This window comes from Montipora foliosa, chromosome 1 (genome assembly GCF_036669935.1).
Source record: "Montipora foliosa isolate CH-2021 chromosome 1, ASM3666993v2, whole genome shotgun sequence".
Taxonomy (NCBI): Eukaryota; Metazoa; Cnidaria; class Anthozoa; order Scleractinia; family Acroporidae; genus Montipora; species Montipora foliosa.
This window is the reverse complement of record NC_090869.1, coordinates 44,696,171-44,723,670: the sequence shown is the minus strand read 5'-3', so window position 1 is coordinate 44,723,670 and position 27,500 is coordinate 44,696,171. Positions and strand designations below refer to the sequence as shown.

The 27,500-nt window shown below is 39.7% G+C and overlaps 1 pseudogene; it reads right to left on the bottom strand.

The window, feature by feature from the left end:
- The window catches only part of LOC137999444 (bifunctional polynucleotide phosphatase/kinase-like), a 244,082-nt pseudogene that overhangs the window by 11,413 nt on the left and 205,169 nt on the right, over positions 1-27,500 (bottom strand).

Below are 27,500 nucleotides of genomic sequence, written 5' to 3'. Positions count from 1 at the left end.
CACCAGAGAAATTACCCCACAAAAAACAAAATCGGCACGTGATTGTCTGTTGCTCAACATTTACACTCATTAAATAGGTGGCACCGTCTTGGAATGGTATGAGAAAAGCTGAACTGACATGTCAGACGTTTTGCTTACTTGTACTTAACAAATGCCGAGTATCCAACATGTTTGTATGAAGCCTCCTTATTAGTCATTTCACGAACCTATAATCAATAAAGCAATACGTATGTAAAAAATACTTATAGTTCCTCCGTAGGAAGAAGTGTCACAAAACAATCTTCAGCTTCCGGCCGACACATGCTTAACCCTGCTTTCTGAGAAAAGTGTGATGTCGGATAAAGTCGGTGAACAATTCAAGATTGACCTGTTACAGGATTGAACAAGCAACGAATTCATCGGCTGCTATTAAGATAGCTTAAGAGAAGTTTGGTGTTTCACAATACAGGAAGCAAGACTACATACATGGGCCTTACTTATCAAATGCCCGGTGGCATTAAAGAAACAACAATGACTTTGCCAACGATAATGCCAGACAAAAGCAGTATTATTGCTTTAAAGAGCAAGAATTTTAAACGTTGGTGCGTACTACATGTATACCGGCGCAAAGATATGACTTTATTATATACGTACCGAGATTTACACTCGAAAAAGGATCGAGATAAAAATAGTCTCTTTGCTCTAGAGAAGCCACACATTATAGTACATATTTTCCCCGCACTCTGCAAAACAGTGCGATATAACCACATTTAGGGTTTTGACGACCAGGTGAAGACATCTTGGTCTATCTTTACTCCAAAACTGTTCGTACCAATCTGATCCTGCTTAGAATACTTTGCCCATATTGAAAAACGTTGACAAGATAGATGGAAGAATCCCCAGAGTATTAAAGGGGCTATGTCACGCAAAATGATGGAATTTCATGACGCCCAAAATGCCCAAAAAATAGAATGAAACCTTGCAATAACCAATTAAACTGTTGAAAAACATAAAAGACATACAGAAAAGGGAAAGGGAAGCATGGATGGACGCAAATGGACTAGATTGAAACCGATTGCATTTGGGTAATCTTGAAAAAAGTCGGCTTGACGTTTTTTTCTTAGAATCATCATATTTGTGATGTACCAATAATTTTATCAGTAAAGCAATTCCACATCACCATTTTCGAGTTTTAAACTCGTGATTAATTAAAGATTTCCCATAAACACCCTTAAATAACGTGGCATAGCCCCTTTAAGAAAGTGAAACGAAACATTTTGGAAAAAATGCTTTTGTTGCCGTAGTCACCTGTCATCGTTTCTTTAATATTTTCTATTATTCATTTATGGAGCCTTTGACATGTATTCATGTGATCAATGTTTCTTTAACCGTAACACAAAAACCTATTTGGTTATAAAAAGTGTATAGTACCCGGAGGATAGGATTGGGATGCCTCTGCTGCTGTGATGTTAAGAGCATGAACTCTATATTATCATATTCAAACATACGTCAAAATAACGACCAGGGAAAGAAATAATTTAACTCAAACAAAACATGCTGAGAGCCAATAATCAAGAAGATTAAGCTCATGATATGACTTAGGAGCCTCATCAGTGGGTCAAGCCGCTTTCTGAGTAACTCACCTTATTATTGTGCAAAGCATGTTCAAGGGATACGTCGAAGAGAAAACAGCGTATTTGAATCTTGGCTTGCTTTGCGCAATCAATGTACCTGAAAGTGATTACGAAAAAACCTTTTTCTCACTTTATCCGTGTGGGAAAACTAAATAGTAGATGACCAGGGTTTCCAAATCAATTATCTCAGCCAAGTCTAATGTTAACTGAAAACACAGCTTTGGTTCCAGTCAGATACATAATCATTTCTCCAATTAATTTCACCCACTGACAGCTGAACTGCCCTGGACCGCCCCCACTGACGAGTAAAACCGTCTGGTGTTAGACCGAAAAGTCCCACTCCTAGGGGTCAATGGGTTAACTGGGGACATGATAATTGTTCAAGTTCAACTCCGCAATTACTTCACCATCACTAACAAAAACGAGAGAATAAATAGGACATACACAAAAAGAAATGACAAGTAAGAACTAGAAACAAAAATTATTTTTAAAAAAATGGTGCGATTTGAAATGAAACTCCTGTGAAAAAAAATCAACGAAGTGTCAAAAAGCCATTCATGCAATACTAGGTACCGGTATCTTTCTTTTATTTTTTTTTTTTGCGCGAACAGGCGGAATTCTGCGAATCCTGCAATCTTATTGGCTGTGGAAGCGGACGGAATTTTTCCGTCTTGCCTGCCAACCCGGGAGGAATCCTAGCCCTGGTTGCGTGAACTTGTATGATGGCTTTAAATTTCCATTTTTTTGACACCGAATCCATTTCCATACAGAACGAAGTGTTTCAAAACAGATTGTTATTAGACAAGAGGTTTGGAAATATAATTTAACAACAACTATTTCTCACTGAAACGTTCAGTTAGGAAGTCGTTAACCTCGGTCTTGAAAAAGCTGCCCTTGGCCTGCGGCCTCAGGCAGCATTTCCAAGACCGAGGTCACAGTTTTTAGCTATACGGACCTCCCAGCTGGCAAATAAGATATATATCTTAACTTTTACAAACCTCACATGAAAACAGACTATGGCAAACAAACATTCAAGTTTGCCATTACTAAAATTTAATTCAAGAAACAATAAAAGCGAAGTCTGTTAAATTCCCAAATGAAAAGCAACGTATTCAACTGTCAAATAGTTTTCTAAGGGCGCTTTCCATTTGACAGAGCTGACCACCGGGATATTTCATTTCCCAATATTTCATTCTTAAATAGCAACTGTTCAAGTCTGTACAATATCATTAAGTGCGAATAAACTGAACTGTAGCGTTGTTGTATAAAACAAGGAGCAAAACATTTCATCTCATCGATTGATTCATTGACCATAAGGGTGTATTCCTTCGTAAAAAATAATATTATTTCATTCAAAGCAGTACCCTGATACTGATACTTTTAAATGGAATTGTCGAGGTAATGCTGCATTGTTTTATGAGGTGGTCAATGGACTGCAACAAGCAGTGTTGGTCACCCTCGTTATCCTTAATAATGATAGCAAAGTAGGTCTCTAGCAATTTTGACCATCTCATTGACCAAGCAGCAGAGTTCAGTATGTTGTTGATGGTCACTTTCAGACTTAGTAGCACGCCATTTTCGCTCCAGTTTTCTTCTCTTTGTTTTAGCTTGAAGGATATCAGGAGTAGACCATGGCGTACGTGGACGTACAGACACAGATCGTTGTTTTAGAGGAGCATAACTGTTTAATAACAAAGGAAGTGTATTATTACATCTTGAGACCAAATCAGGTAAATCCATATGCTGATAATACTTAAGGAAATCAGAGCTCTGAAAATCACGGCAGAAGGCATAATAATCAACAGAATGTAAATTGCGACACGATATCACTTCCTTGGTACGTTGTTGTTTGGCCAGCCAGAGTTAGCACCACACTGCGTGGTGATCAGAAATACCAGGGTCAGAAATAAGAAAATCATCAGCAAGATCTTCCCCCTGTCTGGTAATAATAAAGTCTAGCGTGCTACCGTTGACATGTGTGGCAGAAGTCACATTCTGTGTTAAATTATGAGACTGAATAAGGTTAAGAAGTTGTTGTGATGACACATCGTCGGGAGACTTAACATGCAAATTAAAGTCGCCAGTCAGCAGGAGGTGGCCAGATGAAATTGCTAAGTGCTCAAGACAATTAGCAAACTCGTTTAAAAATAGTGAACAGCTAAGACTAGGAGGTCTGTAAACCCCCACGAGTCGCACAGGAATTCCATTTGATTTGAGCTGTAATTCCATGTATTCAAAGGAGACATATTGAAGACCATTTGGCCACTGCTCAACTTTGAAATGGTCTTTTACCAAAACACCAACTCCACCACCATTTGACTCAAACCTAGGTAAATGGTAGAAAACAACACCTCCAGGACAGATATCACGCCTGTAATAATCCACAGACGCATCTCCATGAAGCCAGGTTTCCGTTACGGCCAATAAGTCAACATCTGAGTCAGAGACAAAATTGTGGATGATGCGTGACTTGTTGCGGGTAGATCGAGAATTTAGTAAGCAGAATTTCACTATAGATTGATTCTGAAAGATGTCTCTAAGCGAAGAACGATGTATGTAGATGAGATTGTTCATGTTGACACTATTTTGCTTCGTTCGTTGTCCTCTGAAGGGGTCACTCTGGCCGTTCAAGTACTTGTTTACCAGTTCTAAAGCGTCTATAACGTGATGAAGGCTCAAAAGAAAAACCCGAAGGTAAATCATTTGCACTAAAGGTATTGATAATTGTCCATACACTGTTTTCGAAGCAAGCAAGTCCAAGTTTTACAGCCGATAAATTGTAAAAATTTCCACTTATAAAAGTCCCGAGACATGTCATTTTTCACCTATAGCTGAATGATTACACTTAGAACTAAATCAAACACGTGGTAAAAAGACTAAAATTTTGGCGTAAAGAGATATAGAAAGCAACAGCTAAAAAAATTGTGGCAGCCATGTCAGGCGCATGTACTCTTATCCATCTCTACTGGGGGTAAAAGTCGGTCCAAGTATATGCATAAATTATCCGTCTCTGCTGGGGGTAAATCCATGGAAAAGGGTCGACACCGTTACTTTTGTAAGGTTTGCTTGTGCTCGCCCAACAAGAACCTTTTTAAGCGTAGGTGTCGACTTCAGAAAATGTTACGTTTGGACGAAGCTGGAGATGTTGTGTTGCATTATCCAGAGAACTTCTTTGTGTGACCATCGAAAGATAATGACGAAACAGTAGTTATATGCGACCCTTCAGACCAGATTTGACAGGTAGTCATCAAATGACGTCATCAGTCAGAAAACTAATATTCTTGCCTCTATGGATGCTCATAGCAGATAATAACTTGTTTGCTATATTTGCAAGAAACAGTTCTCTTTAAACAAACGAACGGCACAACATACTTGAAACAGTCATTACCTTAATCCAAAAAAAGTTGTTTTGAAAAGCATTCTTAAACATAGGCTGCGCGATTAAGAGTGAAATGTAAATAATGTTTATAAAAGAGTAAATTGTGTTATCGTGAACAAGATTAATGCTGCAGCTGGCATGGAAAAATGCATATCGTTCCTCCAGCGCTGAGGCGAAGCGAGTTATTTGTTGTTCCTTAGGTTTGGCGCATTCATGTTTACCTTTACACCTATAAGGAGTTGAGTAAATTGTTTTTTTGCAGGCGACGCAGTTATCAGTTTGCACAATTTAGTACACAAAAGTTTTTTCAACACATTTGTCTGGCTTTTACAATATTTTCTAGCTTGGATGTTTGGACATTTTAAACAGTCCCCATTAGTACATTACGAGTGGGATGGTTAGGTACCTTTTTTGGACAACACCGTTAAGGCATACCGTATCCCTTTGTTCCAGCATGCCAACCCTTGCAATTCCATGAAATCGGCCACCCATTGTTCATCGATGTTTAACACTAGTGTGGGAAATGTAGGGAAATGTTTTCGGCGGGGACGGTGTAACGTGTAGCTTAAGACCCCTTGCAGTAGGTTTTAACCCTTGTGCCTCGGCAAAAGCTTGGACACCGCCCAAACTACCAGGCTTCCCAGGGGATTCATACGTTAACGGTGAGGGTTTCATGACACTATCCACTTCACAGTTTTACATCAGCATTTTATTTATCATATAGAATGGAACGCACACTTTTAAATCCCCCCATATTACAATTGGATGGCTCCAAGAAAGAATCTCTTTGGGCGTAACTTCCACATAGGTTTCATTTTTCTCTTCCATGCACAGTTCACACAGCACCAAGTCTAACACGTCACTCAACCGAGAGTGCCACAGGACACTTCACGACATTTGGCCTCGTACAATGCTCGGTAAATCTGATTTATATGTTTCAGATCGTTCAGTTCTCATCTCATTTCCAAAACGCGATTATCTATCTCCCTTATTTCCTTAACTTCTTCTTGTATGCGTTTTTGTTATATTTCCTCCTCCTGTTTGATGGTGGCCCATTGTGTGGTATGGTTGATGATAGACTTTTCGAGACGGAGGCGACGGCTTATCCAGGTTTTGCACTGTTTGGTGTTGACCTTGCATATCATTGTCTTTCTTGCAGTTATCCAAAGGTTTCAATTCCTCGACTTTTTGTTTGAATGCCTGTTCAATGTCAAAGGCTTGACGATGCCTGTAAACTCAATCTCTCATTCATGGTCTGTTTGTATCCCCGTCGCTGTCAACTATCCTTTTGGTGAAACGGTGAGCACTTTTTATACCTGGATCTGGACATTGATTAGTTGAATGAAATCATCAAATTACACGCAACATGCACCACTCAAAATGCAATTTGATTGGTTTTTTTTGGGTGTACACTATACTCTATTCCCCCTAACGAATCGAAAACATGTTCTGTAAACTATGCCACGGGTCAGTATTAGCTTCCAAGTTTCGCGTGCCAATGTCAGCACATGTTTTACCCATCAGTAACACAATGGGTTCGAGGCAGGCTTCAAGCCTGTCCTCAACACGATCGTACTCGAGCCAAAGATTCTGTGTTGTTCATCGAGTACAGATACAAGGGTTTGAACAAAATTTCCAAAAGTAGACACAGTATCAGCTTTCTTTATGATCCAATAATTGCACTGCAACAACCCCTTGACTTTACCAGATGATAATTGGTTTGTGCGCTGTAGCCGTTTATTCGTAGCTCGGCAGGCATGATCCGCTTCTGTGTCTGAGGAGTTACACTTGATCATGTTTATCCCCCGGATGACATGACCACCACTGAGACGCCATCCTTTCCCATCCCGTCGGGTGATAGGGTGGTTGCAAGGGAGAATGCACATAACATGCATCCCACATTACCACGACCATCGTGTGGCCCAGACATCGGTGCCTTTAGCACCCCCAGTGATCTCGCTCGGTTTCGACATTCGCTCACTCTCACTCACAACGACAACTATGTCAATCAAATGGCAGCATTCTCTTTTTATTACACCATTGAACCAATTAAAATCATTTAAAATGTTGACCGCAGATCATGTGGTCTTTGAAAAGCATCCATCAGATAGGTGCTGGGCCATGCGACAAGCCATTTTAAAGGCCGATGGCGCTTGGGATGTGTTCTCAAACGACCTTCCACTCTGCCTGTATGGGTGATGCCAAGATGGCACTACGTTCTGTTATTCTTTTATTGGTAAGCCACAAGGCGTGGTTGAAAGCCTGGGAATCGAGGATGCGGAGGTGGTGGACTGAATTTCGCTGGGGTGAAGAGTAGGATCTTGTGCTTCCAGGGAGGTTCCAACGATTGGAAGTAGGGGCATGTGCAGGTCAAACAGCTGAAATACATGCGTCCAGGGTTCTCAGTTCTGCTCTGTTTCAGGGTGAAAGATTATCGCAGAAACACAACATCTTTGGCCATTCGGAATGATTTTTGTCGGTGTTAATCACAAGCTGTTGGTGCCATTGTTTCTCCACCACTTGTAAGTACTGATGTACTTCTTGGCTTGCAATAAAGGCACAGGGGTACTCACGACATTTCACGTAATCAAAATAATTGTCTGATGTTCGGTGCACCAACAAAAAACCATGAAAAGGGCATGTCGCATTAGGGATCTGCCTCATGCGTTCTTCAATGGTGGTAGGTTCATTGGCCTGCCACACTTCCCCTTCTTGGTAGGTCTGCTCCAAGACTTGCACAGTGGGTGTGGGTGGGATGGGCAACAGAGGTGGAAACTCCTTTATTTCCTCCATGGTCATAACGTTGTTTCCTCCGTATGTTTGTGTGACTTTTGTCTTCTTCTTGGTAGGAGGTTTGGATGGCCAAGTGGGTTTTCGAATCGGTACGACTTGTTCTTTCTTCTCAGACATGATGCGCCGGTTATATCATTAGAAACCAATCACAGATTGGTCTATTTGTCTTTTGATTGGCTTTCAATGAGGTCATCTGATGTTATTGTGCTTGGTTTCTTTTTCCTTAGTCTTGTCTTTGCTCCGTTGTTATCCCTCATTCCCTTGAACTCCAGAGCAGGACAGAGCCCTCTCTCTCAGGCTATTCACATATTGTCAAAATGATATGCACACACAAGTACTGTTTAATGCGCCACACGTGCGTGCTTGCTCCTTACGAAAAATGTATTTTAAGGTTACGTTCAAACTTGCCCATATTTTATGGCCACCCTTTCTTTGTCATTCTCATCCATGAAAAAAACCCTCGTCTTCATACATGACTTGCATCTCATTAGCCTAACCCTAATTTATGCGACAACATGGGATGCACGTGTTGTTACGTGTGTTAGGGTTACGCTGTGTTGCGTCATGCCCCAACTTGCCCTTAATTTATGCACGCCCCCTTTTTTTGTCTTTCTGATTGATGACGTCATTTGATGACTACCTGTCAATTCTGGTCTGAAGGGTGGCATATAACTACTCAAAACATTATCCTTCTAACTGAGTACGCCACAAAAACACCCAAAGCACCTATTATTTGCGGCAATTTGAACTTGAAGTGAAGCTATGATCCTCGCAGTTATCAACACAATTTTAGCAGTTGCGTAGAGCAACCTGCAACATTTAGGACTTCCACGAGGTTTCAACTGAGCTATGAAGCCAATGATGTTAGTTAGATTTAAATATTTCATTATTTATCCTCTTGTCCATTTTATTAATTGTGTGTGTTTGTTACAACCCAGAAAATGCAAGCAATAATTTATTGAAACTACTCAGCTCGTTCAGTTTATAACTATTCTGAGTGGTTTTTTGCCTGATCAAATTAATTTATTCTGTTGTATAAAACATTTCTATACAATAAAAAACGCTCTCTGGCTAAAAATATTTGAAAAGGAATATAAGCTGTCGGCTGTCGATCTACAACCGCCCACGGATAAAACATTGAATGTAAATTAGTGAAATATATACAGAAAAGGCGAGACAAAAGTAATACAAAGAACAGAGTAAAAGTATGAAAAAAAGTGGCTATTGTTTAAAAAGAATGCTACACTGATTAGGAATCGGCTTAGAGTTATTGTCAGCATGCTTGGTAGCAGAGGTGTGCCAGGCCTCTAGAGTTTTTCTCATACGAAAAGAGCCTTTGTCGATAACTCGAGAATAATTGAAATCAATGCGATGACCGCATGTTTCGCAATGTTTGACCCATTAGCACATGTTTTACATTCCTAACGTGTTCTTTCTTGCGGGTTTAAAAGCAACGGCCAGTCTCACCTATATAACACCAATCACAATCGGCACAGGGTATTTTATAAACCACGTTGGGTTGGTGTTCAATAGGTGGTCTGAATTTAGGAGAAAGGAATTCTTGTTGCAAAGTCTTGAGGGGCTTATTTACAACTCAAATATCGTGCCTTCGAAGAATTCTTGTTAGGGGTTGCGTAACACCATTGATGAAAGGAAGGACAGCAAAACCGTTAGGATTCTCTTGAGGCGCAAACCATTTAAAAAACTACCAACCAATTCTTCAGGTGAAGGGATGGCATGTGTAGGTGGTTTGGAAAATGTCCGCTATAAGGTATTGGAAATAACAAAGGAGGGATTGATTTCGGCTATTTTTCCCTTGCGGTGTACTTGGCAGTTTAATTGCGCGGTGTAGGTGGGTCTCAGCTGTGCTGATCTTGTGACGTTTGTCGTGGTGAGAAGAAAAGTCTAAATATCTGTCCTTGTGAGTTCCTTTGCGGTAAACATCAATAGTGATCGTGTTATCCTTGCGAGAAACCAAAGTATCCAAGAAGGCGATTTGTTGGTCAGATTCCTTTAAAACATTTCTAATTTGGCAAATAAATGGATGGTTGTTGTTACTTGTGGGTTCTAATGTTCCCATGATGAATGAAAATACAGGTTTCTCTACGCAATTGCTGAAACTGTGTATATAACTGCGAGGATCATAGTTTCACTTGATTTCATATTCGCAGTTACCATATTTCCTCGAATAATAGCCGTCCCTCGATTAATCGCCTCCCTCGAATAATCGCCCCCCTTTGACCGAAATATTTAAAATAATCGCCTCCCTCGAATAATCGACCCCCTCCCCCTCCCCTCTGATCCAGTTAAAGTCATCAGCGATGATTCAGGCTGACACCCAAGATATTGACATTGAACATTGATTACCGTAATCAACGAAACAAATTTGAAACACTAAAAACCCATGTTCGGTTTATATTTGATGTGATTAGTTTTTTGATTTAATGTATAATAAAACAAAATATTTAAGGCACGACCTTCTGTGAGAAATATTTGAAATAGTCGCTTCCTCCTTTTGGTGCGAAAAAAAGAAATAATCGTCCCCGGCTATTATTCGAGGAAATACGGTAATATATGATTCATTTCATATATCATTTCATCGTTGATTCATTCATTACAGGAACATTAGAACCCACAAATGACCGAACAGTTCTCAACGTCAGTGACTTCATAGCGCAGTTGGTTAGAGCGTCGCACCAGTATTGCAAGGTCACAGGTTCAAACCCTGTTGAAGTCCTGATTTTTTCAGGTTTCTCTATGCAATTGCTAAAATTGCGTTCATAACTGCGAGGATCATAGCTTCACTTGATTTCATATCTGCAGTTCAATATATGATTCATTTCATATATCTCTTCATCGTTAATTTGAACTTGGCAATAGACCATATTCATAAATGGCGGCCAAAAAATAATCCTTTTGTCTTTGTGCTAATCATCCTTAGTAGCCTCACTTTGGAGCAGAAATTCTGTTAAATTTTGTTTGTGCTAACGAAGCTAGTGCAGATGACTTGCAAAAAGACAAAGCAAAAATTCTTGGCTGCTATTTATGAATACCGTCTATTATCGACCAATATCAGTACTGCCACTTGTCTCAAAAAATTTAGAAAAATTATTTACCAACAACTTTATGATTACCTTCAAATTCTATACGATTTTTGGCTTCCTGCCTAGGGAATAGGTCTCAAAAATGTACTGTTAACAGAGTGTTACCCTGTGGAAGTGAAATCACCTGTGGGAAACTGCAGGGCTGTATACTTGGCCATTTACTTCTCTTACTATTTATAAATGATCTTCCTAATTGCCTGAACACAGCTTATGCAAAAATGTGTGCGGATGACCTATACATTGCCTCCTCTGGTTGTATTTGCGCCAAACTCGAACAAGTTACTAATTCTGAACTTACGAGTCTCCATTGCTGGCTAAAAGCAAACAAGCTCAGTCTTAACATTGCAAAAAGGGAGTTTGTTGGATCTCGTAAGAAGCTTCTTGCAGAAAATTATGTCGAACGAAATATCAAATTAGACAACCAGCCATTCAGCTGAGTTGAGCAAGCCAAGTCGTTAGGTATGATTATTGAACCACATCAACGAAGTACATAGAAAGGTATCCTCGGCAATCGGTGTCCTGAGGCATCTTAGGCCCCTAATCCTGCAATCCATTGAACAACAAATTTATAAGGCCTTGATCCAACCTCATTTCCACTACGGTGGCAACGTTCGGGAACTTACGAATCTCCACTGTTGGCTAAAAGCAAACAAGCTCAGTCTTAACATTGCGAAAAGGGAGTTTGTTGGATCTCGTAAGAAGCTTCTTGCAGAAAATTATGTCGAACCAAATGTCAAATTAGACAACCAGCCATTCAGCTGAGTTGAGCAAGCCAAGTCATTAGGTACGATTATTGAACCACATCAACGAAGTACATAAAATGGTATCCTCAGCAATCGGTATCCTGAGGCATCTTAGGTCCCTAATCCTGCAATCCATTGAACAACAAATTTATAAGGCCTTGATCCAACCTCATTTCCACTACTGTGGCAACGTTTGGGATGGATTGAGTAACCATTTGCGAGACAAACTACAAAAATTGCAAAACCGTGCAGCTAGGGTTGTACAACAAGCAAAATATGAAGTAAGTTCCAGCTTGCTTCTCGAAACACTAAAATGGGACCAACAAATGTGAGAAACAAAATAAAGCTATGAGGACGTTTAAGCCCCTGAACAGGTTGGCCCCAGCAAACTTGCGCGAACTATTTAGCAACTGAAGCACAGATTATGCATTGCGTAATTCTTTCTGTAAATTGACATTGTCCAAGCCAACGACTAATTATTTGAAGCATAGCTTTAGCTACATGCCACAGAAACCAGGAAAAGCTCCGGCTCTGATGGGCCACTTGGCTTGTAAACAGACTTTTATTAAGACAACTAGATCAATGGGCTGTTCAAGAAGGACATCAACCGCTTAAATCGTCAGATTCTCACTCAGCAATCTTGTAAAATAGTATTTTAATAGCAATTCGAATTCTTATGATATCATATTACTGTACCTAATAAGAATACTATTATAATTACTGAGGATTTTTACCGACTTTAAATAAAGAACTAGCAGTAGCAGTCGCCACTGACCTTCGCTGTTGCCATTGTGATCGCCGTCGCCGCCACCACCACCACCTTCGTCGCAGTAGTACAGAAAATGTTGTGAATGAGCATGTGAACATTCAAACCATTAAGCGTAAACAATTCTCACCCAGGTAAGGGTTGATGAACAAATAAGTTCCTGATGCAGTTGATAAGTGAAGGTTCTTCATCAATCACATTCACAGTATCGTTAGGCCTCACTTTATTTCTGTCCTGTACATAGCCAAATCATTGTTGAAGAAATCAAAGCATTTCGTTGCTAAGTGGTACCCAGGTACGTGACCTTAACTTGCAAATATAACCTATTGGTATTTCTTAATAGTGATTCCCAGTCGTGTTAGCCTCTGGTTTGTATCTTTAGTTCTTTGTAGCCAGATCAATGGCCTATGGTTGGTCACTGCGATTAAGTGTATCACATAAGATAGATTCTGTTTTGTTTCAGCGACCAAAGAAGAATGAAGCACTTTAGGGTTAGAGCTGACGTTGGTAGTTTGCTGTAAAGCATTAATAAGAGCCTGCAAGACCAAGGAAGGCACAGGCAACAGACCTGGTCTTTGGTTGCTTGCAGTGCTGCACAGGAAATGCTACTTCTTTCTTGAGCTTCTGCCATTTCTTTGGCATTTCATAGTCAAATCATTGTTGAAGAAATCAAAGCATTTCGTTGCTAAGTGGTACCCAGGCACGTGACCTTAACCTGCAAATATAACCTATTGGTATTTCTTAATAGTGATTCCCAGTCGTGTTAGCCTCTGGTTTGTATCTTTAGTTCTTTGTAGCCAGATCAATGGCCTATGGTTGGTCACTGCGATTAAATGTATCACATAAGATAGATTCTGTTTTGTTTCAGCGACCAAAGAAGAATGAAGCACTTTAGAGTTAGAGCTGACGTTGGTAGTTTGCTGTAAAGCATTAATAAGAGCCTGCAAGACCAAGGAAGGCACATGCAACAGACCTGGTCTTTGGTTGCTTGCAGTACTGCACAGGAAATGCTTCTTCTTTCTTGAGCTTCTGCCATTTCTTTGGCAAGTGTACAGGGTACTCTTGTCCCTACCTGTTAGTCTTTCTGAATGGCAGGTGCAGACACAGCTCTTTTATTGGCGTGGTCACAGGGATGTTGTGCAGGTTATCGTCTGCAACCTTTTGTGCAATATTGTGATGGTCACTTCAGGTTGCAGTCGCTACCCTTTCAGTGGCAATTGTCATGAGCAGACTCAACGGTATGGTATGGACATCTCGTCATAGTACGTTTTCTGCTTTGATCACATTTTCCTTGACTAGCTATGACATTTCTTACAAATATCTCCTCTCCAAAGCATGAACCCCAGCATTCTCTTTCTCACCTTCATAACCATCCCTCTTTGAGGACACCAGAGTGTTCACATTCTCATCTGCCAAAGAGCTCAATTGGGAAAGGAAAGGAAAGGAAAGGAACTTTGTTTTAAGTGTCTAATCATTCTAGCGCTGGAGCACTAATTGGGGACACTGTAAACTGCAATTAACAATAAACGAAAATCAAGGCAAATGTTGGAAAGCCTGATCGGCTCTTGAGGGACATCCTTGTAGGAAAAGTAAGGAAGGTGCTCATCTCAGTCTCTCTGACTACCGACGATGGATTTCCTGAACCTTTTCTTAAGTGCTCAGTTGAAATGTTGTCTTGGCCATCGATCCGTGGAAAATAAGAAGATGCCCTCAAAAGACTGATGTTCCGCAAGGGGATTATTTCTTTTATCAGACTTGATATCAAGTCTGATACTTCACTCTGTGAGGATCTCGTCATGAAGGCAACACTGGTAGCTTGAGACCTGAGCCACAACACTGCAAGCAAAGAACCAAAATTGACATCTCACTTCTGCTTCTTTTTGTACCTGATGACGGTAAACGCTTGCCGGCGTCGAAACGCTTGCCATGCATCCTCTACAGGCACATAAGAGTCTTAGTGGCCTCAGTGTGGCGTTTATTCTCCATCTCTCTAACTTGTTGCAGAATTATGGCCGCTGGTCTACGTTTGATCTCTCACGAGTGGTGGGCCACCATCTTGAACCACCGAGTGACGATACTCCTGGTATTTTGACCTATTCCAGCGCCGTCCTCAAGTCAATTGGAAAAACACACCGAAATTAGATCTTCCGATGGAGCAATGGCTAAAGCTCGACGAGCTTGGGATCAGGAAGCGGTTTCGATAGAAACGTGGTGCGCGATTGAGAAAGAAACCAGGAGTAGAACTAGTAAGCCTGTCCGAGTTGTCGGACCATGACCTGTCAGTTCCTGACCATTTACCATCCTCTCCCTACCAAACGCCATGGTTTCCGGGTGTTTTGTTGGCGAATGTACGATCACTACGCTTCAAAGTGGATGAGCTTTAAGCCGTGGTAAATTTAAATCTACCGGGCATTATTTTTATCACAGAAACCTGGCTGGACTCTGCCATAGGCGATTCTGCTATCTTGCTTGACGGATTTTGTTGTTTTAGGAGTGATCGCATGGATGGATATGGAGGTGTTTTTACATATGTTAACTCTCATATTCCCTGCAAACGACTCGTGGAATTTGAGCTTCCGGATGTTGAATCCCTCTGGCTTACAATCAGGCCCTTCCGACTACCACGTGCAGTCTCAGTCATTCTACTTGGGGTATTCTACCATCCCCCAAGAAACGGGTCGGATGAAAACAAGATTTTATTGGAACACATTCAAAATAATGGTGATTCATTTCTTTGTAAACATCCTGATGGTCTTGTTGTGGTATACGGAGATTTTAACCCAGTCAGTACTGGGATCACTGAGCAGCAAACTAAGCTGTCCACTGGTCTAGTTCAAGTGATAAAGGTTTTAATGCGGGACTCTGGCACTTTGGACTGGTCCCTTACGAATAGGCCCAAATTGTTTTCGCCAGCTAAACAATTACCTAAGATTGGCAGCAGTGACCATTACACCGTCCTTATGCTTACAAGATCAGAGTCCTCGGAAAAATCCTCACTCATCAGCTCACTGCTAAAGAGGGATTTAAGACCTAGTAAAGTGGATGCTTTTGGCAGATGGATTATGCAGCATGATTGCGGAAATTTATTCAATCTGAGGAGTGTTAAGGATAAATTCGACTTGTTTTCTACAACAATGTCGGAAGCGATGGACTGGTTCTTCCCTTTACAGCGCACAAAGTGTTGTACTTCTGACAAACCGTGGATGACCTCCAAGCTTAAGACCTTAATCTTACGGCGTCAAAAGTCCCTTGTGTTGCACGGTAAAGATTCTACTATTTTTAAATATTGGAGAAACAGGGTCCAGCAGGAATGAAAGACGTGCAGAAAGAACTTTTATGAAAGGAAAGTCGCGGCCCTGAAAGATAGTAATGTGAAACGGTGGTGGAAGGAGATTAAAGGGTTGACAGGTCAGAGGAGTACTACTGATAGTTGGGCCTTTCAAATGCTGGATGAGAACATCCCGTCTCTTACCGCTCTCGCTGATTGCTTCAACGATTTCTTCGCGGGATTGACTGCTCATTTTGTTCCTCTTGACTTGACGGACTGTGAACTGGATCTTGAGGTCCCTAGGGAGTTCCTAGAAAATCAAAGGGTTGTGTACAAGGCATTGCGACAGATAAGGCCCAACAAGTTCCCAGGCCCTAGTCCGATTCCCAACAAGATCTTAATGGAGTTTGCAGCGGAATTGTGTCCTGTGCTCACTGACATGTATTACTCGTCGTTAAAACAGGGCTACGTTCCAGCTCAGTTGAAGGAATCACTGGTCCCACCCCTGCCCAAAGTGTCACCTCCCAAGTCTGTGGATAGTGATTTAACACCGATTATTATTACTGCTCAGATAGCTAAAATCATGGAAGGTTTCACACTTAGTTCCTTGTATAGCCAAGTCATTGATAACATCGACTTTTTGCAATTTGCCCTACCGGGAAAATCAACGACGCATGCCTTAATTTACATTTTACATTGTACTTTAGAAGCCCTGGAGACTGGGAAATATTGTGTTGGTCACTCCAAGGTTTCCGTGGCTACCCTTTCACTGGTAATTTTCATGAGCAGACGTCCCAAAGGGCTCACGTGTTTCCAGCTTGAAGCTTGGTTATTTCTTCTTTTTCACGTGTTTTTTCGTTTTGGTATTGATTCTTTATCCCTAATAATTGGTTAACGCGTTCTGAGTGACTGCTGTAAATAAAATCTCTATGTATGTGAAATGAATAAACACTACTGATGCGAACTCAGAGCTCCTGATCTCCTCCTGTGTGACTGCTGGAGATGAAATCTATGTGATTCGAAAAAGCTCTCCTGATGAGAACTCAGAGCTCCTGCGGCAAATATCAAATAAGAATACATTGTTTAAATTAAAAAACATTCACGGTGGAGGGATCGGCTATTCATCGAGTTACGAGTTGAGTTGAGTTTGAGTTGAGTTTGAGTTGAGTTTGAGTTAAGTTTCAGTTACAGTTTTTGGCGTTTTTCGCAATTAAAAGTACTAAATATCGATAGTAAGTCACTTTGAAAACTATTTTATCCGCGTTGAAAGATATATTTGCAAAAAAGTTTGCAAAATGGCATGGCTTTCCAATGATCAAAAGAATCTTATAATTATTACACCTTTCACGGCATCATTCTCGTTGCTGCTGTTAAGTCTATCGACGTCAAAACGATGTCTTCTTTGAGGGATACATGGGCTTTATTGGTAAGCCAGTTAAAGCCGGCTCGGCGGCTTAACGATGAACCGTATTTGTCGTCCGGCATCACGGTTGATCATCACAAGAACGCCGTAAACAAAAGAGGAAAACATCTGACGAAGTGAGCCCGCACTGCGCTTTTTGCCCACAACCACTTAAATTCTAAAAATCAATGCGTCAAGACGATTGTCACGTTTGCTACTCACCGAAGTTTTGTAATGTTGGCAGTTAAACGAGCCGAGCATTTAAATGTGTGAAAATGTTTGAAGTAGTCGCACATGTCGGAAAACCATTTCACTGCAAAGTTGAGAGAGACAAGATGTTGAAAGTAATGCTTGATTGTTTCGCCTGGCCTTGATGGTATTATATTTTTCTTTAAAGTGGTATTAAGTGGTAACTTAAACTGCAAGTTATGAAATTAAATGCATGCTCATCCCTACTTCGGTCCGCTATGATGTCTAGTTGCCTAGCTACAATCCCAGCCAAAAGGATGGTGACACAGACAGCTGTCCCAGAAATTTATGACCGAGATTGGGTGGGGTCTAAAACAAAGGTCACTTTCAGTTTGACGGGTCACTCGTACAACCCTCAATTTGGCTAACCCTAGGCCTAACAAACCAAGTTTAGGCCTAACAAACCAAGTTTAGGCCTAATCAATTAGGGTTTTGGGTTACTTTCCAAAAGGTAAAATAGTGACCTGCAACGAGTAACCCGTCAAAAGTGACCCGTGTTTTAGCCTGCAGCCCGGATTGTGTCACGGTGCCTGGTTATGGGAGAGTGTCACGCGAGTTTACTTAGTGGTGACTAGAAAGGTCACGGATGCGATTCGCGTTGTTTTTCGGAATCCATACTGGCCCCTTTCTAAAATATGAGTTGTTACTAATCAGTGAAAACACTATGAAATGAAGCGTGTTTCGCTCACCTTCTGTTTCCCGTTTCTACATGGTAAGACTTGGGATCTTTGCGCTTCTCACGCAATGGAATGTTGATAGTTAATCGCAGAGTCGTCGGCAAGCGTTCGAAGTAGTGATCTTTAATTGTTAATTAAAATTTGTCTGTCTGGATCCCTACTCAACCGGTTAAAAAAAAGGTCTACAAACAAGTTTTGAAATCAGAGAATCGAAATTGAAAGTATGTCTATGATCTGTACAAATCACGATACACATTTCTTTCTGTCTGCACTTTTGCCATCCTAAAACTTGTATCGCTTTAAATCACGTTGCATAAAGCAGTTTACCGTTATTTCTCATTATTTATTAATTCACTTGTTCATTGATTTTAGTTTTTCGTGCACAGTTTCTTTTGTTTTTGCATCGAAAAAAACGCGTTCCAGGTTCCGGATTCCCATAAACCGTCATGCGGCTCACTTGTTCTGATAATGTTCTGTGTGATAACCGATCATGAAAACCACGCTGCCGGACGACAAACGGTACGTTTCACCGTTTAGCCGCCGGGGCTATAAACTGGCTTATCAGTAAATCCCAAAAGGCAAGAAGACATCTTTTCTGCGTCGATAGACTTGATCGCTAGAAGGAACAACCGCACGCTGGTGGCTCAGTTTGTTATGCAGGAGATCGTGAGTTCAACTCCGGCCGGACCCGCAACACTCAGGGCTGACTCAGGGTCTTAAAATAACCGGGGAGAAAGTGCTGCCTTTGTAATAACATCCTCAAATGGTTAGACTTTCAAGTCTTCGCGAATAAGGTCACAACCTTCAATGTTCATAAACCCTGTGGGATGTTCAAGATCACACACACTAGTCGAAAAAAGTAAGTTGTTGTGGTCTGATCTTTTCATGAGCCATGTGGACGGCTTGGCATAATCTTCTGAAGGGAAGGCAGTAGTCAAATCGAAGGAGTCCAATTGCTGAAACTGGTAAACTAGTAAACAAGAATACTGCCGTGCAAGAAATTTCAAGATTGTTTTGATCAGTTCCATTTCACAAATATACATCTGTGCACTTCACGAAAACGATGTTTCATGGTCTTCCCAGTGACTTCTACTGAATATTTATTAGTTTTAAGTGGCAAAAAAGCCAAAAACCGTAACTCAATATTAACTCAATCTTAACTCAAACTCAACTCAACTCGTAACTCGATCAATAGTCTATCTCCACGGTGGAAATTGGCTATATTTCCTCGCAAAATCGACTTGCAACTATCTTGATCATTCAATTTTTTTTCTGGGACAAAAGACACCAGTTGAGCGATGATGTTGCCTAACTGCAACTGATTCTGCTTAATAATAATAATAATAATAATAATAATAATAATAATAATAATCTTTAATACTTATAGAGCGCATAACTCTATATGAATATAATCTTATGCGCTAAATTTACAACAATATAAAATATTAAAAAATAAAATACAACAATGATCTCAAGAATAAATGTTAACGATTACAAGAATAAATACAAATGTAAGAACATATACAAATAATTGTGCTAACTAGTATAATAAAAGAAATTAAAATTAAGATAAAAGTAAAAGTCAATTATAAGCTTTTTTGAACAGAAAAGGTTTTAACAGAGATTTAAATCTCTTAAAGTCTTGTTCCTTACGAACACTCTCTGGTAAATTGTTCCATACTGTCGGGGCTGCTACACAGAATGACCGATCTCCTTATGTTTTCTTTGTCTTAATTGCTGGGAAAAAGTTAGAAAAAGTCCATTGTTGGACCGAAGGTTATATTGAGTGCTAGATTTAATGCTTATAAGTTCTTTTCAATACTGTGGTGATTGTCCATAAATTGATTTGAAAGTAAGTATGGCTATCTTGAATAGTACTCTATATTTGACAGGAAGCCAGTGAAATGCTTTAAGTACTGGAGATATATGATAGGTCCGTGGTGTATATGTTATCAACCTCGCAGCAGAGTTCAGGACGCATTGTAATTTGTTTACATGTACCTCAGGTAACCCATACAGAATACTATTGCAGTAGTCGATTCTTCCCTAAAGCATGGATGAGTTTTTCAGTTTCAGTTATTTCCGAATATGTCTGAAATTGTGAATGTGAAGGTATGCAGTTCTGCAAGTTTTGCTTATATTTTCCTGCAGTGTAAGATGGTTATCTAACCATGTCCCAAAATTCTTTGCAATAGTAACAGTACTAACTGTAGCTTTACCAAAAGTCAGATTTTGTGGGCTTATCTTCGCAAGTTGTTGTTTAGTTCCTATAATCATGAATTCTGTCTTGTCATCATTAATTTTTAACTTGTCAATGGGCGCCCATGTCCGTAGTTCATCGATACACTTTTCCATTGATGCAATTGCCTGTAATTGAGAAGTGTTATTGGGTGAGAATGCAAGGTACAATTGTGTATCATCAGCATAGATGTCTACATCTGGTACGTTATTGCGTATTATATGGAAGAGCTTACTGGAATAAATAGTGAACAATAACGGGCCAAGACAAGATCCTTGTTGCAGTCCAAAGCGTAGCTTGAAATCTTATGACTGATATCCGTCATAGATGATACGTTGACGTCTATCAGACAAGTGCGAGGAGAGCCAGGCCAGAGCCGTGCCCCTTATTCCAAAGCTTGACTGAAGATGTGACAGTAAGATCTTGTGGTCCACGGTATCGAACGTGGCACTTAGGTCAAGTAATACCAACAGGGTAACTTTCTGATTGTTCATATTCATCAATAGATCCTTGTGCACCTTTAGTAATGCTGTATCAGTGCTATAACTCTTAGGGTAAGCTGTCTATAGCTTTGGAAATAAACCAAGATGACCATGAAGTTGATTAAACACCACTCGTTCTGTAAGTTTAGAGATGAACTGTAGGTTGCTTACATGTCGTAAATTCTTGAAGTCTGACACGCCAGATTTCTTTGATCCGACAGAAGATGGAAAGTGTTGAATGGACAGGAGTCATCAACTACCTCATCGTTAGGCACATTGGTGGAATCCAGATCAAGCCCATCGATCTCAGAACGGATGGCATCAATTTTGTTTACAAAGAAGCGACCAATGTCGTTCACAAGTTTTGTTACCTGTGCTTCCCACTCTTGCTTGCAAATTCAAAATGAACTAGAGAATTTTTCTGTTGAGCGTAGCATTTAGGGAAGACGGTTTTGTTTTGTCATTAGTCTCCTGCTCTGTCAGTGGCTAAAGGTCGATTTGGAGAGTTGGTTCAGATTTGGTTTAGAGTACAGATAGAAGTTTATACTGATTTTCAGTCATTTGAGAGCAATCATTGAATGTAACTGACATACCTTCTTCTCACTTCCTTTGTTGGACTGGTATTGTCGATCACAACACTTTTACCAAACAAAAGTGCTTCTTGACAAGCAGAGACACATTTCTGCCATGTACCCAAGTGGTCCTACAAAACAAAGCTCGAGATCACTTTGCAACAGTTTCAGTGCAAAACTAAAGGGATATGAAGGGGTCAATGGGAAAATCAGTCAATGAATTACTGAATACTGTGCAATCCACGATAAATAAAATGATAAACATTCTGTCGAAAATTAATCAGACAGCCTGGTTACAAACAAATCAGACTTAAGTACACTTTGGTGAATCTTAACAACTCAATGTTGACAATTTCAAAACATGCAATGACTACAATACCCTTGGCCTAGCAAATATGGCCCTAAATGACGAAGCTTTCGAAAAGATACAGTGCTATCTGTGCTATTGAAGATTGTACTCAAAACATGTAAAACATGACACCTAATTTCACCTTTTAACTGTAGCAACAGGCTGATTTGTTAAAAAAAAAATTGTTATGAGGGAGCAGAATAACAAAGTGATACTTAGAGTTAACGCTAAGCCAGTCATATAAATAAGACAGGTTATTCATAAACACTCTTTTCATATGGTTTTAAATATGTTGTTAACATGAAAAACACAATAATTATTGTATGATGGAGGGAAGACGTTCATCGATCCACTTGTTGAGCTTCGCTTCGATCTTCGCCTCAATCTTCTCCCAGTTTTCACAAAATTCATCGTCAGAAGATGTAGTAGGCGATTTCGGCGAAGAGGTAGCCTTCTGTTTTGCCTTTGGTTTGCCCATTTAGAGACTTTCAGAGATGATCAGAGAAAAAGATAAACCGCCATCTTGCACCGCTGACGGCTGACGCTGTCAAACGAGTCATTTATCTCACGATGTAATTTACATTTGCTTTTTTTTCCCTTGTTTAAGTGGGTGTAAGTAAACTTTTGTACTTATCTAATTTGATTAGTTTTCTTATATATGTATATTTTATAATGTTATACGTTACAATGCAGAGAAAAAGGTCACTTTGCTTAGTTGGGTTAATAACGCCTTTTAGTTGTAGGAGAGGTGATTCTTAAAATTAAATATGGTGAGCTATGGCATCTTGCTTAGTTGGGTCAACAACGTCTTTTAGTTGTCTTACAGTCTTGGTGCTGTAGTCCTTACCACATTAACACGGAATATTGTAAACTATGCCATCCTGGTTAGTTGGGTTAAAAAATGCCTTTTAGTTGTAAGAGACGTGATCCTTAAGTAGTCTCCGCCTTGAAATCAAAGTTTTTGCCTGCTGTTGTAGACATTGGGGATGTTGTTCTGATAGGCTTTAGACAATAGGTAAAACTGCAATATCGCGCACAGCGTACATCTTGAAAGTTGACACATAACCAGTCAAGCTCATCATCTCAAGACCAGCATTGTGCAGTTGATATGTCTCAATCTACATGAAAACTGAGAACTTAGTTCGGTGTTTTATTATTCAGTTGTTGAACAGTTAAACAGTTTTGTTAAAGATGCCACAGATTAAATGCTAATGTGAGTGCCAAATTTAACTAAATTTAATAACTAATCTAACCAAGAACGTCATAGCGGAGCTCTGCGCGTGCCTTCGGCGTGCGCGCGCAGAGCACCATAATTGAGAAAATATGGTAACCCATCGATGCGAGAAATTTTGGTTTTATAGCCATGACGTCATCGATCATCCGTACGTACGTCCACCCCTCCATGTATGCCAATTTAACCAGTATCGTACTAGTCTTTGATGTTGGACATCCATGTTTTGATCAATTGATACCTGTCAAAAGAAGGTATCCGCTGACAAGTATCATGTGACCATACCGTGGGCTCAAGCTAATAGCTCACCATGGTCAGCTGTTTTCTTTTTTAAGTGTACCGCTGACCAGATACTGATTTCGACTGGATTGCAGGCTCAACTCAGGTTAACTCACCAAACCCTCAGGTTAACTCACCCACCCTGGTCAGAGTTTTTCTCTGTCCTTGTTTGGGCCCATTTCCATCAGTAGGGCTAACGCTCACATGGTTCATATGGGATAGAAATCTAGCACTTCACATTACCCTCTATTCAGTTAACTCACCAAAACATAAACGAGGCTTAATTTTTTGCGCGCTTTCTGTGGCTCGACGCGGCTACACGGTCATACTACATCAACTATAGTTCTTACACTGTCAATGCTTTTCGTGTTCAAATAGAAAACGGTTTGGAAAATGTTTTCTTTCTGCATTTTTCGTTGGTTTCAATCCAATTTGACATATCTTGATAGCTGTGGTCCACACTGGCGGCTACGCAGTTTTTCAAGTCAAGCATCGCATTGATATAAACTTAAAGCTAAGTGTTTATTTTTAATTTGCTTAGAGCTGTTTTTTCTCTGTATTGCAAAATTTTTGGCATATCTTTAGAAGCTCTGATAAGGTTACATGATGCCTGGAGCACCTATGACTAGAACAGAAACGAAAGGAGAGCGAAAGAGAAGTAAAATTAGGGGGAAATTTCACTAACTTGTGTTTTCAGAAGTTTGTTTAAAGCACCTAAACGTTGTTTAAGTGTTGGAACGGATCTTGTTTGAAGTTCGTCTTTTCTTGGTTGCATTTTGCCGATTCTTGTTCCAAGCCAACCTGGCGTGTTTCAATGAAATACATCAAAATGTGAATGATCTCGTTTTCAGAGATAAAGTGGAATAAAGTACATCAGTAAAACTCTTTGACCTTGAAATGACGAAGTTTTTTTATGGCTTCTAATTTTAGCGTGATTCCTATTCGCTGGCTATTGACAGCTGACTCTGAAATAGCTTTTTTCCTTTACCATTCGCTCGCTGAGGGTGTGATTGTTTTCTTTTAAAACTCATGCGGTGGAAGAAAAATTCATTGCCAAACTGGTGAATTCCAAAGTAAACCAATATCGTACTCATCGCTTTGTGATTCATGCGATGTCGGTTTTTAGCGTAAATTTTACCGTGGAATTCACTAGTTAGGCAATGGATTTTTCTATAGAAGAAAGCAAAGAAAATGATTTAATTATCAAAGTAGCAACCGGAAACATCAAACATCAATTCGAAACCTTTTATTAACCGCACGGCCATGGGCCAAGCACGGTTCTTGCTTTGCACGTTGTTTATTTATTTTTTTCGTTTTGTCGGTGAGCTGACCCAAACTTCCACTCGGCCATATAGTCAGTGGGACTTCCAATCACGCAACTTATGACGTTTATTCGCCAAAAGCTGTTAAAACATTAGTGTACTTAAAATTTTATGTCTTTTAAGAAAGAAAGCTGTAAGTTGTTAAAAGGGTTATTATCGTATCGTTCATACCCATACATATCCCGAAGAAAGTTCCAGATTAATTAACACCATTACCTCATCGGAGATTTCACAACGGCTACGACTGATGGTGCAATCGAAGATTTCACTTGTGTGTAGCCGTAGTTGTGCCTACAGTCATCAGTGAATCATCATGGATTGCTTTGGAATGTGCACTACATTGCGACTATAGTGGTAAGAAAATAGATAAATTTTCAAAGCTCGGTTATAAGATCTAAAAGACCTTCTTGTTAACCGTGCAGCCATGGGCCGAGCGCGGTTCTTGCTCTGCATGTTGTTTTTTTTAATTTCGTTTTGTCGCTGAGCTGAACCAAACTTCCACTCGGCCATATAGTCAGTGGGACTTCCAATCACGCAACTTATGATATTTATTCGCCAAAAGCTGTTAAAACGTTAATGTACTTAAAATTCTATGAATATTCCACTCTTTATTCAGTGCAAAATATATTGCCTTTTTGTGTTATTGTTGTGCTACAGATTGATCAAGCGATTTTGCGTCTATAGTCATCCGTGAATCAACAAGGACTGCTTTGGAATGTGCACTACGTTGCGACTGTAGTGGTAAGAAAACAGATAAATTTTCAAAGCGTGGTTATAAGATCTAAAAGATCTTGTTTTTTTAGTTTGTTGGTGAGCAGACCCAACCTTTCACTCGACCATATAGTCAGTGGGACTTCCAATCACGCAACTTATGATGGTTATTCGCCAAAAGCTGTTAAAACGTTAATGTACTTAAACTTTTATCAATATTCCACTCTTTATTTGGTACAAAATATATTGCCTTCTTATGTTATTGAAGCGCTTGATTCGAAGCGAGTATTGAATACATAAAAATCCATTACATCATCCATGGAATGTGTCGACGTTGCAACTTTCATTGGTAGGAAAATAACCATCGTACTAAAGATAGCCGTGGATAACGTAATTCTTGAATTAGGTGACTCGTGTGACTACTTGGTTAGCCCTTTACTCATTAAAAAAAAAACAATTAAATTTAATCGTGACTTTTAAGAAAAAAAAGCTGTAACTTGTTAAAACTGTTATTATCGTATCGTTCATACCCATACATATCCCGAAGAAAGTTCCAGATTAATTAAGACTATTACGTCATCGGAGATTTCACAACGGCTACGACTGATGGTCCAATCGGAGATTTTGCTACGGCTATAAGTAATGGTGCAATAAGTTGGTGTGTAGTTGTTGTGCTACAGATTGATCAGGTGATTTTGTGTCTATAGTCATCAGTGAAACAAGGACTGCTTGGGAATGTGCACTACGTTGTGAATATAGTGCTAAGAAAACAGATAAATTTGAAAGCGTGGTTATAAGGTCTAAAAGATCTTCTTGTTTTCACTAACCCCACAGGCAGTAAGAATAAATAACCAGGGAGCTCCGCTTTTAGGCTTGGCCAAATCTATATATTATGTACTTCTTTCTTCAAGGTCTTAACCAAGCCTAAGGATTTGGATTTGGAGTTGACTTCGAAGTTGAGTTGTTTTTTTTTAAGTGCAACAACAAAAATAGTGTGCAAGCAGAAAAAAAAGTTTGCTTAGTCAATTACGTTATTAGAAATATATATTACCCTACTGACGTGAACATATCCCTGTGGTGCCAGGTGATTTCTCACAAAGGTTGTTTTTCCAGCTGGTTAAAAACAAAAAGAATAACAACAACAATCAGAAGCTTCATTAAATTCATGTGAAGTTAATCTCTAAATAGTCAAAGATTTGTCAATTGTGTGTCACAAAAAAATAAAAGACTTCTTTCAACCGCATTCTCAAAGTCTCAAACTAGAAAACAGGACAATTTGCGAAAACCAAACGTTTTTGAATATTGTAAAGTTCTCTGAGGAGAAATTACTTTTCATGGAGACATTACATGACTAGCCATCTATGCCTGGTGTAGGTATTCGTATTAAGACATTTTGTCTATGCAATATTCTTCTATTTTTAACTGTGTATCTCAGGACTGAAATTAAGCCATCAGTGAGAAAAGACGAAATGTTACCACAAAAATCTTGCTTTTTAATACCTAATATGTTAAGACCACTGGTGATACTTACATGCAGGGTAACCTACCAACACAATGACCTTCAAAATAACAAAAAAAGAACAATGTTGGCTTACAAGGGTGTACAGTTAAAGGAAATTTGCCGTTGGAGTTCTTGAACAACCAATCAGTGTTTCAGAAAGTGTTGTAAAGTACAGGATTTGATTGTGTAATTACGCGGCAAGGCTACCATTTGTGCACACCATATGTGCAAGCCTGTAGATGGCCTGAGACGTGCCCCAGAAAACAAATTACACTCTTACAAATGTTCTTTTCAGTGTTCTAAGAGACGTTTTTCTAAGGAAAGCACGTTATTTACTTCTAATTTTGCAGAAGGTAAAATATGATTTTCCTTGACAGTTGCACGACCAGGAATGACAACAAAAGCATATTTATTTATTGACTTTAATAAGTCGGTTTACAACCAAAGGCTGACGAAAAAATAATAGAACATCAAGTAACACCCAACCCAAAAAACTAATGATGCACATCCCAACCTACTGGTAATTACCCAAGAGAAATGATAACATTTTGAATTGAAACGATAACATGTAGCCAAAATATTGATCTACATCACAAACTATTAAAAATGAATGTCCTTAAGATATTGTTAAATAAACTAGCATTACATTCAGACAGAGTGGGGCCGAGCAATGGCTGCTTAAAGACCATCAGCTCAACAGGAACTGTCTGCAATTTTTTTCCCGAATGTGGGGCCTTTTTTTTCACACATAATTACTTTCAATACACTTCATCTACTTACAAAACGGTACGATACTCCACTTACAAGTACAAAACAATAA